Below are 8,436 nucleotides of genomic sequence, written 5' to 3' on the forward strand. Positions count from 1 at the left end.
AAAACAATGTAGCCTGTAAAATCTGAATCCCCCAAGCTTCAGAAAACCCCATGAAGAATAATGTGGCCCCTGAGGTGAAGTTATCCATTTCTCTGGATACTTAATGAAATTCTCTAAAAAATAAAGTGAACAGCTTGAGAATGGATGGAAGTGATTTAATGTTTTTCATTTCTGTAAAATTGCTTATGATCACATACCCATATATCTGTCACAAAATTTGAGTCCACATGTGGGAAACAAAGGCATGTTGTTTCCATGGAAGCAAATAACTTCCTTGACCACTGAGTCAAACTGTCCCTTTTGATTATCAGTGCAGATCACAATCTTGGCAGGGAATACACACCTGCAGGCAGAATAATAACATATAGAACAGAACGACCTGAGTAACAAGATTTATGAGTATAGTTCCTGATTTTTATAATAATAGTTCCAGTAAAGTTTGTTGGTGTTCATCAATCACTAGTTAATATAGAATGAGGTAAGGGTAATAGGTAACTTGATTTTGTGCTGAATGTCACATATGTTAGGGGTATATATACTAGCCCCTCGACTCAATAAAGTTGTCTGATGAGCTTGAGAAATCAATGCTCTCAGATCCCCTGAACCCAATCTCTCTTTGTCTTTCATTCCCAATATCCTCAGGTCACCGACTCCGACTCTGACAGGTGTCGCCCAAACGTGGGGCCCGAGGCAGAGGATTCATCAAGACATGGCAGCAAAGAATCTTCCACCTCTGGATCAGGAATGCGGAAAGCTGAAAAGCCTTTTTTAAGGTAAGGAGCATCGAAATTAATTAACCCGGGTAGATTGCTGCTTCATATTACTAAGTTTTGCTTTCCGGTAGCATCAGGGTATAGGTAATCAGCCAGGATGCTTGGAAGAATATTCACAAGTTTTAAAAATGCTTTTACATACGGTTGGTGTCACAATAAAAACAGCAGATTTACTTGAGCTTTTTGCCTTAATTCAGAAACATTGTTACTGGTTTCAGCCTCAGGGGCATAATGTTTTAAATTTGAAACAGTGGAAATGTGTAATGAAAGCTTTAGGAAGAGTATATCTAAGAGGGGAATCCATTCCTTTATCTGTGTGGGCTTTGTGCCAGCAAATTGCTGCCACCTTAGATCCTTTACTGTCTGAAGAAGGAGAGAAAGATGAAATTACTATATTTTCTAAGCCCATAAGTAAATTTGAAATGAAAGAAAGTAAATTGGAACAAGAACAGGAGGTTGAGGCAAATGGGGAACCAGCATGGTTTTTTTTTTCCCTCATACTGATATTTACCCTTTCATCAATAAAAGCTCAGTGAAGTGTCCTAATGAAATATCTTCTGTGTATCCAGTACAACCCTCTGCACCTACTGAATGGCCTTCTATTACTAAGCCTAAATTAGAAATGTTTTCAGATGTTGCTGATGCTTTGCCTTATGTTAAACAATTATAATCTGCTTTCCCTGTAACATTACATGCTATACCATCAGATATAAAGAATCTGAAAGGGGGTGTCAAGTTTCATCCTGAGCCAAAAACTTTTAAACTATTAAAAGATTTAAAATGGGCAAATACACTAAATAATGTCCTTGTTAATGAAATCAGCCTTATAAGAAAACTCTCTGTTAAAGTGTTAACTAAGATAAGGAAACTATTCTGGCAGCAACTCTGCAACCCCCCTGCTGTCTACATACAATGTAGCTATGGGCTAGTGGGGCTTAATAGAGTTAAGCCACTGAAAAAAGAGAAAAACATGGCAACATTGGTGTTCTGTTTTATTTCCATGTTAATTCTAATTGGGCTTATTTAACCAAGATAATAAAATTAGTACAAAATTTTTATCAAGGTTTAAAAGGAATTTTCAGTTTTAAATCAATAGTTTACTCCTGAACTTCAAGTCTCAGTATAGTCTTACAGAGTAATAATCCAAAAATGTGTGTTAACAGTCTGTCTAAACTGCTAAATTAGAGTTTTAACTACATTTATGCTGCTCAAGTTATCTTAACTGATTGATGATGACTAATAAAAATGTTTCCAAGCACAAGCTTGCATGTTATAGGCAACATGGATTCCAGAAGAAATCTTAAGAAGTGATATTTAAAATGTGATATAATGGAGAGCTTAAAAGCAGCTATACCAAGAAAGTAAGAATTATGAGTTAATTGTAAACTGTATGTTTCTGTTACTGTGTTGTGATTGTTTTGTGTTTGTTCATTCAATGTCAGTGTATATTTTGATACCTCCAGATGGTAATATAAATTAATAAAAATTTATAAAAATCTCTATTCAAATGGCCAAAAATTAAATAAGTGCTTATATTAATACATAAGTTTAAATGTTAATCAGATCTCTACAATGATAAAAATTGTGAGTCTTGATTAACAAAATTACTATAAGTCTTTTTATAAGAAGTTGTTCTTGCCTAGATTGAAATGAATAGCTTATTTTTCTTCACAGGATAATATGAAGGATGTAAAACTTAAATGAATATTAAAAAGGATAAAAGTTTGTGAGAATGCTAATTGAAATTTAATAAATTTTTGCAAAAAAGTGTGTTTTGCCTTAAAGTAGGATGGCTAATTTTCATAAACTCTTGGAACTTAAATGCATGTGGCAAGTTATAGAAAGTATTGTGGTAACTTTAAGTAAAAAAAAAAAGTGTTCTGTAAAAGTAAAATTTGTCTTAAAATAATATAATTATAGTCTATATGGTTATAAATAATTATAAAAAGTCTTATGAAGCATCGTCTAAATTAAAGTGTTTAAGTGGCTAATTCCGAAAGGTCATTATTAAACAAACCTGAATTAATAATAATAATAAAAGGTAATTTTATAACAGAAAAGCTTGGCTGCAGCCAGCCTCCATTGAGAACTTGCTTCTAGGAAACCGTTTCTGATATTGCATGCTTCTAAGTATTTAAAATAAAGAAAAGATTATTATTTTAACAAGCTTGTTAAGTGTTGATGGTATTATAAGAAGTTTGCTTAATAACTTCATATATGGGCTATATGAAATGTGTTTTTATTATTAAGGAAACAGGAAATGATTTTGTCTTAAGATAAAATGATTGGTTATTAAGAAAGAGTAAAATATGGAACAAAACCTGAGTGAATACTGAAAGTGCAGAAGGTACATAAAAAAGAAATTTTTATAATTAAAGTTAAATAAAATTTGATGGGTCTATCTATAAAATTTTAAAAGCTTTAATATCAAGTAGTATACTAATGCAAAGTTAAAATTTTGTCCTTTCTCAAAGCCTCTCAAATCATTAATCTGTTTTGGTAAAAGTTTTTATGCTCAATAATCAGTATACAAAGAAAGTCTGTTTTATCAAAATAGCTTCTTGTGCTTTAACCTCATCATTTCTGCGGTGTTCCAAAAAGGAAAAGTTTTATCTCTTTTAAAGGAACATAATGTTCAAAACTGCTTTCTCAAAATCAAATCCTGAAAAGTAGCCTTTCATTCCAAACTAATTATAAAAGATATGTTCTTTTACCTTGAAAGAAAAATTATAAGTTAAATAAAAGATGTTTTAAAGTGTTATAAAATTAACGAGTTTTTCTTTCCTTTAACCCTCTGTTAATTAAAGTTGTATGAGTAAAAGGTTTCTATAAATGCTTAAAAGTGTATAAAGTTACCAATATTTCAGCATAATATTAAAAAGAAAAGTATAATGTGGTTAATTATGGTTTTAATAATTATAAAAGAGTGCGTGTCACAAAAACAACCTCTTATCATAGATTAAAGTAACAACACTGTACTATGCAGCAATCCCAAACACTGCTAGTTTGTTGCAAAAAGTTAATGTCCAGCTGTGTTGCTATCACTTTGTTTTAAAACTTACTAAGACTTTCTTTAGTGTCTTCTTAGACAAATCAAGCCAGCTTCATTCCTCTATCTATAAAAAACCCAACAATAAACTTCTGCAGTGCTTTTCAGGGCTATGTGCATAGCCCAACAATCTTGTACAGTATTTACTGATAGTAATAGTAATAAAAAAGCAGCATACGTTACTTCTCAAAAAGAACAAGCTTGGCAGACTTCATTCATGTCTGCTCAGTGTCCTGAACTTGCTGCCATCATTAAGGTGTTAACAATATTTAAAGAACCTTTGAATATTGTCTCTGATTCTGAATATGTATGCCTTACTGTTAAGCATATTGAAATGGCTGGTATCTTTGTTACTGATGAATTATCTCAACTTTTTGCTGATTTGCAACATGTCATTAAATTAAGACAGTGTCCTATTTACATTACACATATACGTTCTCATACATTTTTGCCTGGTCCTTTGACAGCAAGTAATGCTCAAGCTGATTTATTAGTGGGGTGTTTACAAAGTGCTCATGATTACCATGCTTTAACTCATATTAAAGCTAAAGGCCTGCAAAATAAATATCAAAAGTTAACAAGACTACAAGCACAGGAGATTACTTGTACTTGTCCTACCTGTGGACCACTAACAGCAGTGCCTTTTCAGGCTGGAACTAATCCTAGAGTCCTGACTCCTAATCAAGTATGGCAGATGGATGTTACCAACATTTCATCCTTTGGTAAACTACAATATGTTCATGTTTGTATTGACACTTATTCTCATTTCATGTGGGCTACTGCTCAAAGTGGGGAACAGTTTCATCATGTTCGCTCACATCTCTGGTCTGCTTTTGCTGTAATGGGATGCCCTCTAAAAATTAAAACTGATAATGGACCTTCTTACATTAGTAAATCCTTTGCTTCCTTTTGTAGGAAATATGCTATTGAACATGTTACCAGCATTCTCCTTAATCCTACAGGCCAAGCTATTGTTGAAAGATGCCATCATACTCTCAAGACTATGCTTTTAAAACAAAAAGGGGGAGATGATGGTATGATATCACCTAAAGATCAATTGGCTAAGGATTTATTTACCTTCAATTTTCTTAATGTTTATGATTCTATGACACCAGCTGAATGTCATTTTGGACATTCTCAAACATCCACAGAAATTGCAGAATCTGAGAATCAACCAGTATTTTAGAAAGACGTTTTGAGTAATGAATGGAAGAAAGGCAGGGTTAAAGTATGGGGGCAAGGTTATGCTCTTATCATTTCAGAAAATGGAGAAGAAATCTGGCTTCTGGCAAAAAGGATTAAACCTAGGACTGAAGAAGTGGAGTCTTCTACACATATGGATCCTAATGATAGTGAGTGAAACTGGCAATGGTAATTACACATACTGGGCTTATATCCCTAATCCCCCATTACTTTGAGTGTTAACCTGGAAAGATCCTTCTTTTCCTGTTTATTTGAATAAAACTCATATATTTCCTGGACCCGTGGATGATAGACTACCACTTAAGTCACGAGAAGAAGGACAAAGGATTTATAATCTCCTTCTTCCATTTGATTTCCCACCTCTTTGCATTGGCAATTGCCCACCATGTATGGCTGTGAAAAATAGAACTATGCTCAATTTTAGTCATAAATAATACTAAATCTTTGACAACTTTATTCCCATCCTATCAATATCAAGAATATAAGTATCCAAGTTATAGTTGCCCTAAGAGGAATACTGGTGATATGCAAAGATGGTATGAATGCCATATGGGAAGAGGATCTGTCATTTTTAATGATTCCTATGGAATAGTTTGGGAATGTGCCCCTATGGGGAATCCCAATAAATATAAGGGCAGATTTATTTGGTATGGTTTAAATAGCAAAGGACAACAAGTTAGTAATGTACAATATCCTTTCTATGAATCTTTGCTTCTTGATGAAAAAATAATTTTCACTAAAAATAATAGTGATTGGAAAAATATAGGGAAATGGGTTCCTTTTCCATGGTGCAATAGCACTGGAGTCCATGATCAAAAACAAATATGGAAAGTCTTCTTAAGAGTGGCATCTACTTCTGAATGGAAAGGTAATAAAAGTATGGATGGACAATATATACATTTGGATCAAATTCATCATTTTCAAACATGTGTCAGGGATCCATATGTGTTCCTGGTAGGGAAGGCTACCATAACTGAAAATGCTTTGTTCTATAAGGATGGTGCTTTGTATACTTGCTTGTCTGAGAATATTTTACAGAATGGAGATATTATCACCATGGCTCACCAAAGACAAGGAGTGTGGATCCTGGTGAAAATGAATTGGATGTGGCAGTCATCTCCTGAGAGTCATCTTCTTTTCCACCTGGCTCAAGGACTGTTGAAATGATCTAAGAGATTTTTGGGACTTCTCATAGCTGGCATTCTTGGCCTCATTGGTGTCATCACTGCTGCTGCCACTACTGCTGTTGCATTGCATGAGATGGTGCAGACACAGCAATACGTGCATGATTGGCACAGGAATGCAAGTGACTTATGGCATAGTCAAGAGCACATTGATGAAGGACTTAATGACAGATTTAGTGATTTGGAATCTGCTGTTTTACACTTAGAAGACCAAGTTTATAATTTGAATTTGTTAAGAGGATTGAAATGTGATTAGAATGAAAGTAATTTTTGTATTACTCTTTTGGATTATAATATTTCTATGTTTCAATGGAATAAGATCAGAAATCATTTGTCAGGACACAAAGGAAATATATCATTAGAAATTGAGGAATTGCAGAAAAATATTTTAGAAATATCTCATAATCAGATATATGTAGATAATGATAAGGACATCTTTAAGGATTTGATTTCACATTTAAATAAGTTTAATCCTGTTGATTGGTGGAAGTCTCAGCATTTCTTATCTGCCTTAGGAATAGGGATATTTGTATTAATCCTGTTGCTCATGGTTGTCGCTTGCCTGGGTAAACATGTTTGCCAGAGATTACACCGTGTGGACACAATGGGACAGGCTAATAACTTAGTACTTGCTAAAACACTACAATAGTACCCCGTAGTCAGTGAGCTTGGCTGGTAGTCAATGATGGGTAAGAACCCCTGGGGGGGCAACCTAAGACAGGCACAGTCACCCTGACTAAAACAAAAAGGGGGAAATGTGGGAAACAAAGGCATGTTGTTTCCATGGAAGCAAGTTACTTCCTTGACCACTGAGTCAAACTGTCCCTTTTGATTATCAGTGCGGATCACAATCTTGGCAGGGAATACACACCTGCAGGCAGAATAATAACATATAGAACAGAATGACCTGAGTAACAAGATTTATGAGTATAGTTCCTGATTTTTATAATAATAGTTCCAGTAAAGTTTGTTGGTGTTCATCAATCCCTAGTTAATATAGAATGAGGTAAGGGTAATAGGTAACTTGATTTTGTGCTGAATTCACATATGTTAGGGGTATATATACTAGCCCCTCGACTCAATAAAGTTGTCTGATGAGCTTGAGAAATCAATGCTCTCAGATCCCCTGAACCCAATCTCTCTTTGTCTTTCATTCCCGATACCCTTGGGTCACTGACTAAGACTCTGACATCCACATGAGACAAGCTTCACAAAATTTTGACCAGTTTATTTATCCCCTGATTTCAACATTAGATTTTGTGATTGTAAAGGGCTATCAGACCCAAATTTTCTAGTTGAGATTATATTAAAAATATGGGCTGTTGTTTATACCAACTTAATAGAATTTTGCCTTTTTTCACTTTGCAATATGCAGTGATAAAACATATTGGATTTGGAGTAATTGGTATGAGTACAAATATGAGCTCAAACATTTACTAACATTGTACCCTTGATGAATTATTTGATATCAATTTACATGTGAGTTTTCTCATTATATCATAATTCTAGTTAAAAGATAATGAATCTTTCTTATGCCAGTAGCAGGAAAAATTGTGAAAAATTCTGACTTTGGCCAAAAATAAAAACATGAAAAAAATTTATGATATTCCTACATATTTCACAGTATGATCATTGCCTTTTGATAGCTTTTGAGATATTTTACAGTTCTGGAAAGGTGAAGAAAAATGGTAATAATGAAAATAATTCTTTTCTAAAGAAATGCAAATTTGCTGTGTTCCAGTGTAATGCAATTGATTATTGCTTTGTAGACAGATACACTTTACATCTATTTCAAAATCCATTCTGTAAATTTTTATCTGCTTTTTTTTGTGGCAAATTAATTTGTCCTCTGAATGAAATGTAATATCTTGCTGGTCCTCTAACTAATTATTGAGTTAAATAAAATCATTTGCTTGTGTTTATTTATATTTTGATGAGAGTAATCAATTAACCCTTTAAATTATCTTTTAATATCTGATAAAATGAATAATCACTGATAATTTGAGTCAAACATTATAAAGGACTTGAGATACCTTACATAAACAAATTTAGGCATTTTTTTAAGGATAGAAACAATAGAAATCTCCTAAGTACCTGTAGTTTTCTTGACATATTTTTGTTAACAAATAACTGACCCCAATTTTAATAGTTTCTTTCAAGTTGAACAGAACTATTTTAAATGTGCAGCAATATATTCACATACACTTCACATGCATTATACTTTTTG

The 8,436-nt window shown here is 33.4% G+C and overlaps 1 long non-coding RNA gene across 1 annotated transcript; it reads left to right on the plus strand.

Moving 5' to 3' along the window:
- The first annotated feature begins 351 nt into the window (after positions 1-351).
- Positions 352-8,131, plus strand: LOC131273636 (uncharacterized). Its single transcript, XR_009180890.2, has 3 exons — positions 352-773; positions 2,050-2,134; positions 5,085-8,131. It is a non-coding gene; the product is annotated as an uncharacterized lncRNA (long non-coding RNA).
- Positions 8,132-8,436: the final 305 nt, after the last annotated feature.

Source organism: Dasypus novemcinctus, chromosome 16 (genome assembly GCF_030445035.2).
Source record: "Dasypus novemcinctus isolate mDasNov1 chromosome 16, mDasNov1.1.hap2, whole genome shotgun sequence".
In the NCBI taxonomy this organism is placed as follows: Eukaryota; Metazoa; Chordata; class Mammalia; order Cingulata; family Dasypodidae; genus Dasypus; species Dasypus novemcinctus.